Genomic DNA, 9,322 nt, shown 5'->3' with positions numbered 1-9,322 from the left:
CAAAAGTACTCAAGGTGATAACTGCTGGTGCAACACCGCTTCCTCAATCCTCCTGTTCTATCAGCCAATGTCCGATACAAATGCGGCGCCAGAGTGCACAGAACACAACAAAAGACGGGAAAATCATGGTTTCATGAATAAGACTTTAGAGCATCTCCAATAGTGGGTGTAAAGAATCCTACGTGGAAGTCTAATTAAGACCTTTATTTAGGAGATTTTATACATACAATAAATATAGGACCCCATGGTTAAAAAACTATCTCCAATAGTGAAGGGTATAATCCTTATAATATTTTGTACGATAAAATCTTAACCATTTGTTTTTACTTTAACTAATTTCAAAAAAATAAAAATAAATGAAAATATGAGGTGGTGGTGCAAGTGAAGGTGTAAATAAGACTTTTTTGAACACCTTCATATTTATTTTCACATCCCTCCTAGTTTTTAGGATCCAACCATTGGAGATGGATTTATGTTAATTGGGGGTTTAAAATCCTATGTGTCATGAAAAATAAAAATATTCACCCTCTATTGGAGATGTTCTATAACTTTTTTTTTGTTACCAAAAATAAAGGTTAGTAGTTAAATACGCCTATCTTTCCTAAAAATCCGTATCATATGAGATATCATATTAGGAACACCAAATAAGTTAATGAGGGCACATTAACCAGTAACAATCAGGACGACAACTACCTAAAGCCCGGATCGTTATGGTACGGGTCATATTCTACTAATACATAAAAGGAAAAAAGAAAAAAAAACTCACATATTTTTTGCAAAAATAAATAAAACTCACATATTTTTTGTAAAAATAAATAAAATCCACACATATTTCTTATCTTTTCTCCATATATTCAATCCATCGAGACGGGACGGGACGACACTAAATGAAAAATGCACCATCACGGGGTGAGGCGGAGTCCCGCGCACACCAAATTAAAAATAGGGCTAAAAGAAGAAAAAAATGACCGGTACATACCATGAGTACTAATCTAATAATATACAAACAACCTCACACGTATTCCTCCTCCAATAATTTAAAGAAAATATGTAAACAAGCTATTAAGTAATTAATAATAAAAAAGAAATAACTATACAAATAACATGTTATAAACTAGGATATGACCCGTGCCGATTTAATTTGTTCTCGGTGTTGCCGAATGATTGTTTCTTATCGTATTTCGACATATGTCCTGTTAAATCTAACTCCAGCGTCATTACATTGTTTCATTTTTCCTAGTGTTGTTAGAATTTACTTTTTTACATACGCACCGTAGACACGCTGCTCAAGACGTTGTTTTAATGATGATCTTTAATAAACAATCACCTATTTTGACTTAAGTTTGTTCTTTTTTTAGTTGGTTGAAGTATACTTAAATTTGTTTTGAATGCATAATTTGAGACTAATAATTAACCAAAAACATATAAAGCTAATAAATAGCGAAATTGTGGAATTTTACTTAAATATTTGTAAAATATGGAAACATCAAAATTGAACGGCAACGAGATCCGTTCGTCGATTAGGTTCTTTGATTTTCTTAATTTGATTTAACAGAAATGAAGTTTCAAACATTTATAAATTAGTCTTACTTTGTTGTCATTCGTTTACTTTGGCACTCTTGGTTTTACAATCTTTGGTCCATTTTTGTTGTATTGATAAGTTGGAGTTTTTTTGGCGGTTTTTCTTTTATTGTATTTGTTGTTTTGGTGTGTATATGATGATTTTAGTGCTTTTCTTACTTGAGTTAGATCCGTTAGCAGTCTAATTAATTTCTGAATTTTAAGTTAGTTTATAAAATATTTTAAAATCTTGCTTTGCATTTAGCTGTATTATCATTTCAATTTTTTAAATTTGCAGGTTCATCGAAACTTTTTCGGAAATGAAATACCACTTAAAGCAAGGGAGAAGGGACACAGGTTGGTTTTCTCTATCGAGGTAAATACCAGTATTCGATTCGTACATTGAGGTTTGGTAAAAATCTTTTCGTTACGTATTCTAGATGAATTTAGCACTGCTAGAGTCCATTGAAGCAATGTTCACGAAGTATAATATAGGATATCGTTGTTATTAACATGTTATTTAGGGGGTTTGCGCAAGGTCAGATTCGTTTGCCCGATATATATAAGGTCGGGTGAAAGGTTTATTCACCTATTTTGACTTAAATTTGTTCTTTTTTTTAGTTGGTTGAAGCATACTTAAATTTGTTTTGAATGCATAATTTGAGACTAATAATTAACCAAAAACATATAAAGCTAATAAATAACGAAATTGTGGAATTTTACTTAAATATTTGTAAAATATGGAAACATCAAAATTGAACGACAACAACTTTTACATGATTGCTACCCCATACTATTCCAATACCTTTACAAAGTTCTTTGAAACTTTGGAATATAAGTTCTAAAAATTGTATCAGAGAGAAAAATAATATAAGAGATGATGCATATGCTGGTGTTCATGTTCCCAAAATCCAACATGTCGCGGTTCCATACACACTTTTTCAATTTTTCCTATGCGTACAAAAATATAGGATTAACATACAACTTACTTCAGAAATCAAAGAGAATACATGTATGCACACCATTTTGTACATAACCTTGAAAGGAACATTAATGCTTGATGACTATAAGAGGCCAAATTTAACCTATGTCTAACCAACTATTTAAGATAACCCATTCCTACCGAGAATGATTGTCGATATCTGTATAAGTGGATTGTTGTTAGGAAAATCTTTCATCGAGATCAACATGCCAACGGTCAAACGGAAAAAATTATTTACAAAAGCATGAGTTCCAATAGTTCACCTGTATAATTTGAGAAAAATATCCCGTTGGTTTTTAAGATCCATACTTTCCCACCCTAGATTCTAAGACTCCAAGAGGATGTAATTGGTTTTGAATTATATTCGATGAAACAAATTGCATTAAAACATGAAGAACCATTGATTGACCATCTTATGCCTACTGAGACCCGTATGAGGATTTGATTGGCACATCCTTCATGTAGGATTTTAAAATAGAATGATCACAAAGCACCCTCTCATGTGTTACTTCACAATCTTTGGTTGAAATCTGATGGTATCAATCGGATTTTCACGTATCTCCTGCAAAATATATGATTAATGAGAGTTTATTGAAAATTTCCATACACCAAGAGCATAAAAGAGGACCAAAATATACCCTGGAAATACATTACCTCCCTCCTAGGTTGACCACCGACGGAATAGGAATTTAAAAAGGCTACCATAATTGGAACACGTTTTAGGTTTAATAGTCGTTCAATACCAATAAAATCTAACATACTGCACTAATTTCCTTCGAAGGTTACACTGATAAACCCAAATGGAAAAACTGATAGAATTATTCATGCAATGACAAAGGGAGCCTAAAATCGAATGACGTGAAAAGATGAGCAACCACGGGATTTTTTAGTGGGAGACACGAATGTAGTTGAGTTTTCTGAGTTAACGTATACTAATTGGCTCTCTAACCAAATTAATAATATTGTTGGAGATTCACTTTAATTATAAGTCGGAATACTACAAAAATTACAGTAAATCGAAATAATTGAACTGCATTCACAGACATCATCGAATGATTGAAATGGGTAGAAAAACGGTAAGTGATAATTTGGCGGTATAACAATAGGACTATCACACTCTACAACTTCAGAAACATCAAAACAATGGCGGAAAAAGGTTTCGTTGCCAATTCCATTTATGATAGATCGACCATCAGGTCCATCATACTAACAACTAATGATATATATAAAATAATATACATGATACAAAGTCATAGTATTGCAAAATCGTCACAATAACGATGTCTTATTCCATTTTGAACTCCAAAGGAGTATGATCTACAATTATATAACTAATCGAACAAGTGAAGCAAACATTCCGAACCAAAAGCAATCTTGCCGGTAGGATATGACCCGTGCCGTTATTGCTATAAACACAAAAAGAAGTACGATGAACTAAAAGCTAATTCAACTGGTAGTACTCACGTATTAACACTTCAAGTGAGACTTGGAAATCATACCAAAAAGTAAATTTACAGGATTAAGAATAACATATAGAACTTGAAAAATAATCAACCTTTATAATTCTTGTGAAGAGGAAGTGGGATGCACAAAATCAAATTCAAACAGAACTTAATAATCTAAAATAAAATTAATTGGGGAAAAATAAAAATATTCACCATACAAATTTAAAAATGAAATTCTAATTCAAAAAGCAGAGAGAAATACAAACATTAAGTTGAAAACGATGCAACTACTGTGCTTCAATACCATTTGATGAATCTAATGAGCGCTAATCTAATCTTTACACAAATTAACCCTAAAACCACAAAATAAAAATCAAAAATCTGAAACATCTCTCAATAACCCAGATTTAAAAACACCAATTGGATGAAAAGAAATTTAGATGAAATATTAATAAACTATAAAAAAGTACAAACTATAAAAGAACAAATATAATAACTAACCATCTTTTCAATATGCAGTGGATGATAAAGAGATCCTTTTTGGTAGAAATATATTACACATTGGAGAAATTGAAATATTACGGGCATAAAAAGATCTTTTAATTTATTTATTTTATGATGAAAAAAAGACGATGAAGAAGATGAAACAGCATAATCATTTTTTTTGAAGCATGAATTAAGAAGGAGTTTAATTTACAATAAAAGAAACGGTTTCACGTTGAATGTAAAGAATAACTCCAAATAAATGACACTGGGAAGGTGTAGTGGAGATTAAAATGTGGTTCGATCTGGACACTTGGAAATGTAGATTGAAAATCTTAAAATCAGTGTCTCAATCTCAACCCTTCTTTATATGCTACAAATGTAAAATATATGACTCGATCTGAACCGTCCTTTATATGTCCGAAATGTAGATAACTGTCCATATGGAAAAACACCATTGTCCCTTATAATATAGATAAATAAGTTTGAGTATCGAAGTTTAACCACCAAAATATAGCTGACCAAGTGTGTCTTTATTTTGGTACTTGAAAATCACAGACCAAATAAGCGATTTTTGCTACCACTTAAATCACCATAATATATCATCAAAAAAACTCTTCTTCTTTTCTTTCATTTTCTCTCTCCAAAAGAAGAGAGGAAAACTCTAACCTTCATCAACCTCTTGCTCAGATTTGGTCTTTTTTTGGACCAGATCTGAGCAAGAATTCTTTTATTTTTTGAGTTTTACAGCATGTTTGTTTTTTTTCTATTTAGAGATTAACTTTTATTAGCCTCTATGTAGTGGTTGACCCACTAATTTTGGTGTTTGTGTTTTCCACTATCTCTATAAAAATAGAGGTAAATATCCATCTATGTAGAGGAAATAAGATATGTGTTATATTTGGTCCAAACCTTTATTTAAGGATGAAATATCCCATCGGTCCTTAAATAAACTAAAATTGACATTTTATGTCCTACTACAAAATCAAAATTCATTCGGACGCATAAATACCAGAACGTGGAAATCTCCTTTCTAATTGTTGAGACGCGACATGTCAGATCCTCACTAGAGGAAAACCGGCTATCGACGTGTAAACTTCTGACTAAAAAAGTAGCCAATATTTACCTTAGAGCATCCACAGTGGGAGAGTATAACCAAAAATTTGGGAAAATTTGGGATGAGATCGTAACGCAGTGGGACAGAGTAAAGATCAAATCCCAGCCAAAGATCAAATTCCAGACCATATTTGGTCGCGACCAAATTCCAAATCCTAATATAGTCGGGCGTAAATTTAAAGTACGTTTGTTGCTGGGCGTAAATTTAAAGTACGTTTGTTGCTGGGCATAAATTTAAAGTACGCTTGTTAACGGGCGGAGATTTAAATTACGCCCGATAAAAATTCAAATTACAAAAAAAAATGAGGCGTAAACTTAAAGTACGCCTGTTGACAGGCGTAAACTTAAAGTGTGCCTGGTGATTGATTGGGCGGACATTTGAGATACGCCCGATGAATTTTTTTTGGGGCGGAGATTTAAATTACGCGCGACCAAATTTTAATCGGAACCGTTACGTGATAACACGGACTAAACCCAAAATTTGATCTTTTTTTTGATCTTTGATCTTTGGTTTTGATCGCACCGCTGCAGTTGCTCTTAACCACGTCAGTATTAGAAATAAAACATTTATCATGTTGTTAATTAAAAGAGAATCTCTTATTCAAAGAGTACTTACTTTGACACATAATACGTACATTTATACTGATCAACTTTTTTTATCGGTATTGATTTTTATCTACATTCTAAGTACAGTGTTATTAGATAGTGATAAAAAAAACATAAATGTAAAAGATACTATATAGTGGTTTTTATATGAATTAAGAGGATCTTGTTGCATAACCTTTCTCAGTTTTGGTCGTAGGAAGAGACACTACTTCAAATCCAACGCTAACATCACCAATTACAACATGAGTGAGATGATAAAAGGAAATAGGCTATGAAGCAACAATAAAACCCTGTCTCTCGGTGCCAAAAAAGATCTTTCATTCACGGGGATCAGTACTAGATTCACCACTACCATCGCCGTTAATCCAATATGGACCAATGTCACTTCCAGGAACTCTTAGAAAAAATGAGGAAAGAGAAAATCCGTTTTTTTCTCTAGGTTTTCTTTTTTTAGGTTTTCAAAATCTTTTGATTCACGATGAAGGAGAATCATCCATTAGTTCTTGCCAATGTTAATGGTGAATCTTCTGATTCACATGCTAAACTTCATGAGAATAAAGTCGAGTCTTTTGCTGATCTGGTCAAGGGAAAAAAACCCTATATGTTAACAGATTCAGATCCCACTTCTCTTCCTGATGCTACCATTTTTTGTGATGAACCAGCGTTGGATCTACCTCTTTATTTTACACAAGAGGGGAAAGATATGTTTCTGGAAACTTGGTGATGGAAGGTGCAAGTTAGTTCCTATGAAAAAGGGTTTTTTCATCATTAAGCTATCTACTGCTGAAGATAAGGAACGAGTTTGCCATGGAGATTCATGGGTGGTTCAGAAACAAACTCATAGGCTTTTGAATTTTCCCCCAATTTTTATCCGGAAAGACAAAGCACATCTCACGCTTCAGTTTGGGTGAGTTTTCCTGGCTTATACATTGAATTGTGGACAAAAAAATTCTTTTATCAATTGCAAGAATTATTGGTAAGCCGATTGCTATTGACCAGAAAACTTTGGATCATGATGTTGGCAATTATGCTGTTGTTCTTATTGATATTGATTTTGCTAAATCAGTTCCTACAAGAATTCGTCTAAAAGCTAATGGTAAAGAATTTTGGCAATATGTAGAAATCCAAGATATGGAGAAGATTAATTTTTGTACCCACTGTAAATTTATGGGTCACAAATTTGAGAACTGTCTTGCAGCTCGTAAAATATTGGGGGGTCCTGTTTTATATGGTGCTTCTTTTGAGACTCGGATTCTGAATCAAAAGTGCAAGGAAGGTAGCTCTGAGGCTTTAAAAAGTGAAGGTCATAATCAAAATTCAAAGTACGCTTGGAAGGAAGTGAAGAGTAGAAAGAAAAATATGCATGGAAACAAAAATTTGCAAGGAAGCGTCAGTTCTGGGAATGGTGATGCTGGTAGTGGTGTAGTCAATGATGGGTAGTTAAACAAAGCCAAACATGTTGCTGCTACGTTGGAGGAAATTTCAACACCTTTGGTTGCTGGTAAGGTGGATGATTTTTCAACACCTTTGGTTAATGAATTGCTTAGCTCTGAACCGGTTTTCTCAAAAAATAAACATGAAAATTTTAGTGCAGAACTGGGTTTAAGAGATAAGGAGGAGAACATTAATATAGTAGATAGTGAGGAGTTGGATGAACAATCTGAAGGTAATTCTGCTTTGGAAGCTGTGGTTATGGCAGAGGAGGTTAAAAACTCAAAGGAATGGGGTATTGTTTCAGATGTTAAGGGAGCAGTAAATTCAAAAAAGGGGTTTGAATGTGAGAGATTCTGTGATTAGCTCGGAAAGTTTAGGTAATCAAACTCTGGGAAAAGACGTTTCTAGCTCGGACATGGGTACGGTCAGCGATAATAATGTAGAGAATTAATGTGGCAAAGAAATCCGGTCATATCTCGGATTTAGTATCCTGTTCTAATAAGGAATCCCAGTTTGTTTCTAGTATGGCTGAAGCGGGTAAAAACAACACTTTAAATGTGGAAGACTCTACTGGCCATGAAAATATGTTGGTGGAAAGTAGTGGGCCTCCGGCATGTAACAAAAATTATCATACGGCCACTGATGTTGGGTATGTGGAAGCTAATGAAAACCAAACGGGAATTATTGACAAACCTAAAAATGATGCAGGCACGGGCAGTGCTAATTCTGAAGGCACTACAGAGCCAAAAGAATTGGGTTCAGATGTAGCAATCTCCGGGCTTGCTAATAATCCCAATGAAAATTCAATGGGCGGTGACAATTTGGTCTTACAAGATGGTACGGGATCTGTTTTGGACAATAAGGAGGTTTCAAGTACTTATACAGGGAATATTTCTAAGAGGATGAAACTACAATGGAAGAGCTACAAGCAAAGAAGAATGCTTTCCGTGCAAGATTGGATGCTATGAAATCTCAACGGGAAGTTTCACTACTAGCCATGGCCATGTTAGAAAGTCGCACTGCTTTGGAGGGGAACATCTTGGATGATAAAACTGTGGATGTAAATAGTTTGGGCGATTTTTACCTGGTAATTATGCTTCGGATGAAGATGAGGAGGGCGATTTTTATGAAGATTATGAGGGTTCAGATATTATGCCTATCATAAAGCAAAAGCAAAACCATATAGAGGACGTTGATAACTTCCTTTTCTTTTCTTTTAGGAGATGTTTTTTTTTTCCTTTTGGAGTTTTCTTACGAGACTATTTGAGTTTTTTCATTTACCCCTTTGGTTTATAGGATGGGGGCCCTTTGAGCCCCTTTGTAATTCTTGTAATTACATTTTTTACTTCAATAAACTTTTGGACTTGGCAGAAAAACGATATCACTTCCACTTAGACCTCCTTGACTATTTTGACCGCATTGACTACCACTTTGTTCAGTATGACTCTCACCACCCAATGTAATATGACCACCATCCTTCACCAGAATATCAACAACGTCACCTTTTAACACCATCATTATCATTCGCTTGATCGACATAATTTTTGATCCCTATAAAACACGAGAAAACCATACCCAAGTGGTACAGTATCTTCGATTTTTGGAGTTATGAGAAAACTTTGAAGATCAGAATAATACCAATTAAAGTCCCAACCGTATGTTGGTTCCCCTCGATTGAAAGGTGGTACAGTACTAT

General features: G+C 34.0%; 1 long non-coding RNA gene across 1 annotated transcript; it reads left to right on the top strand.

The window, feature by feature from the left end:
* The first annotated feature begins 6,356 nt into the window (after positions 1-6,356).
* On the top strand, positions 6,357-9,005 carry LOC113276098. The gene is made up of 2 exons (XR_003323967.1): positions 6,357-7,099; positions 7,313-9,005. It is a non-coding gene; the product is annotated as an uncharacterized LOC113276098 (long non-coding RNA).
* The last annotated feature ends 317 nt before the right edge of the window (positions 9,006-9,322 follow it).

Source organism: Papaver somniferum, chromosome 4 (genome assembly GCF_003573695.1).
Source record: "Papaver somniferum cultivar HN1 chromosome 4, ASM357369v1, whole genome shotgun sequence".
Classification (NCBI taxonomy): domain Eukaryota; kingdom Viridiplantae; phylum Streptophyta; class Magnoliopsida; order Ranunculales; family Papaveraceae; genus Papaver; species Papaver somniferum.
This window is presented reverse-complemented; position numbering and strand designations above follow the sequence as displayed.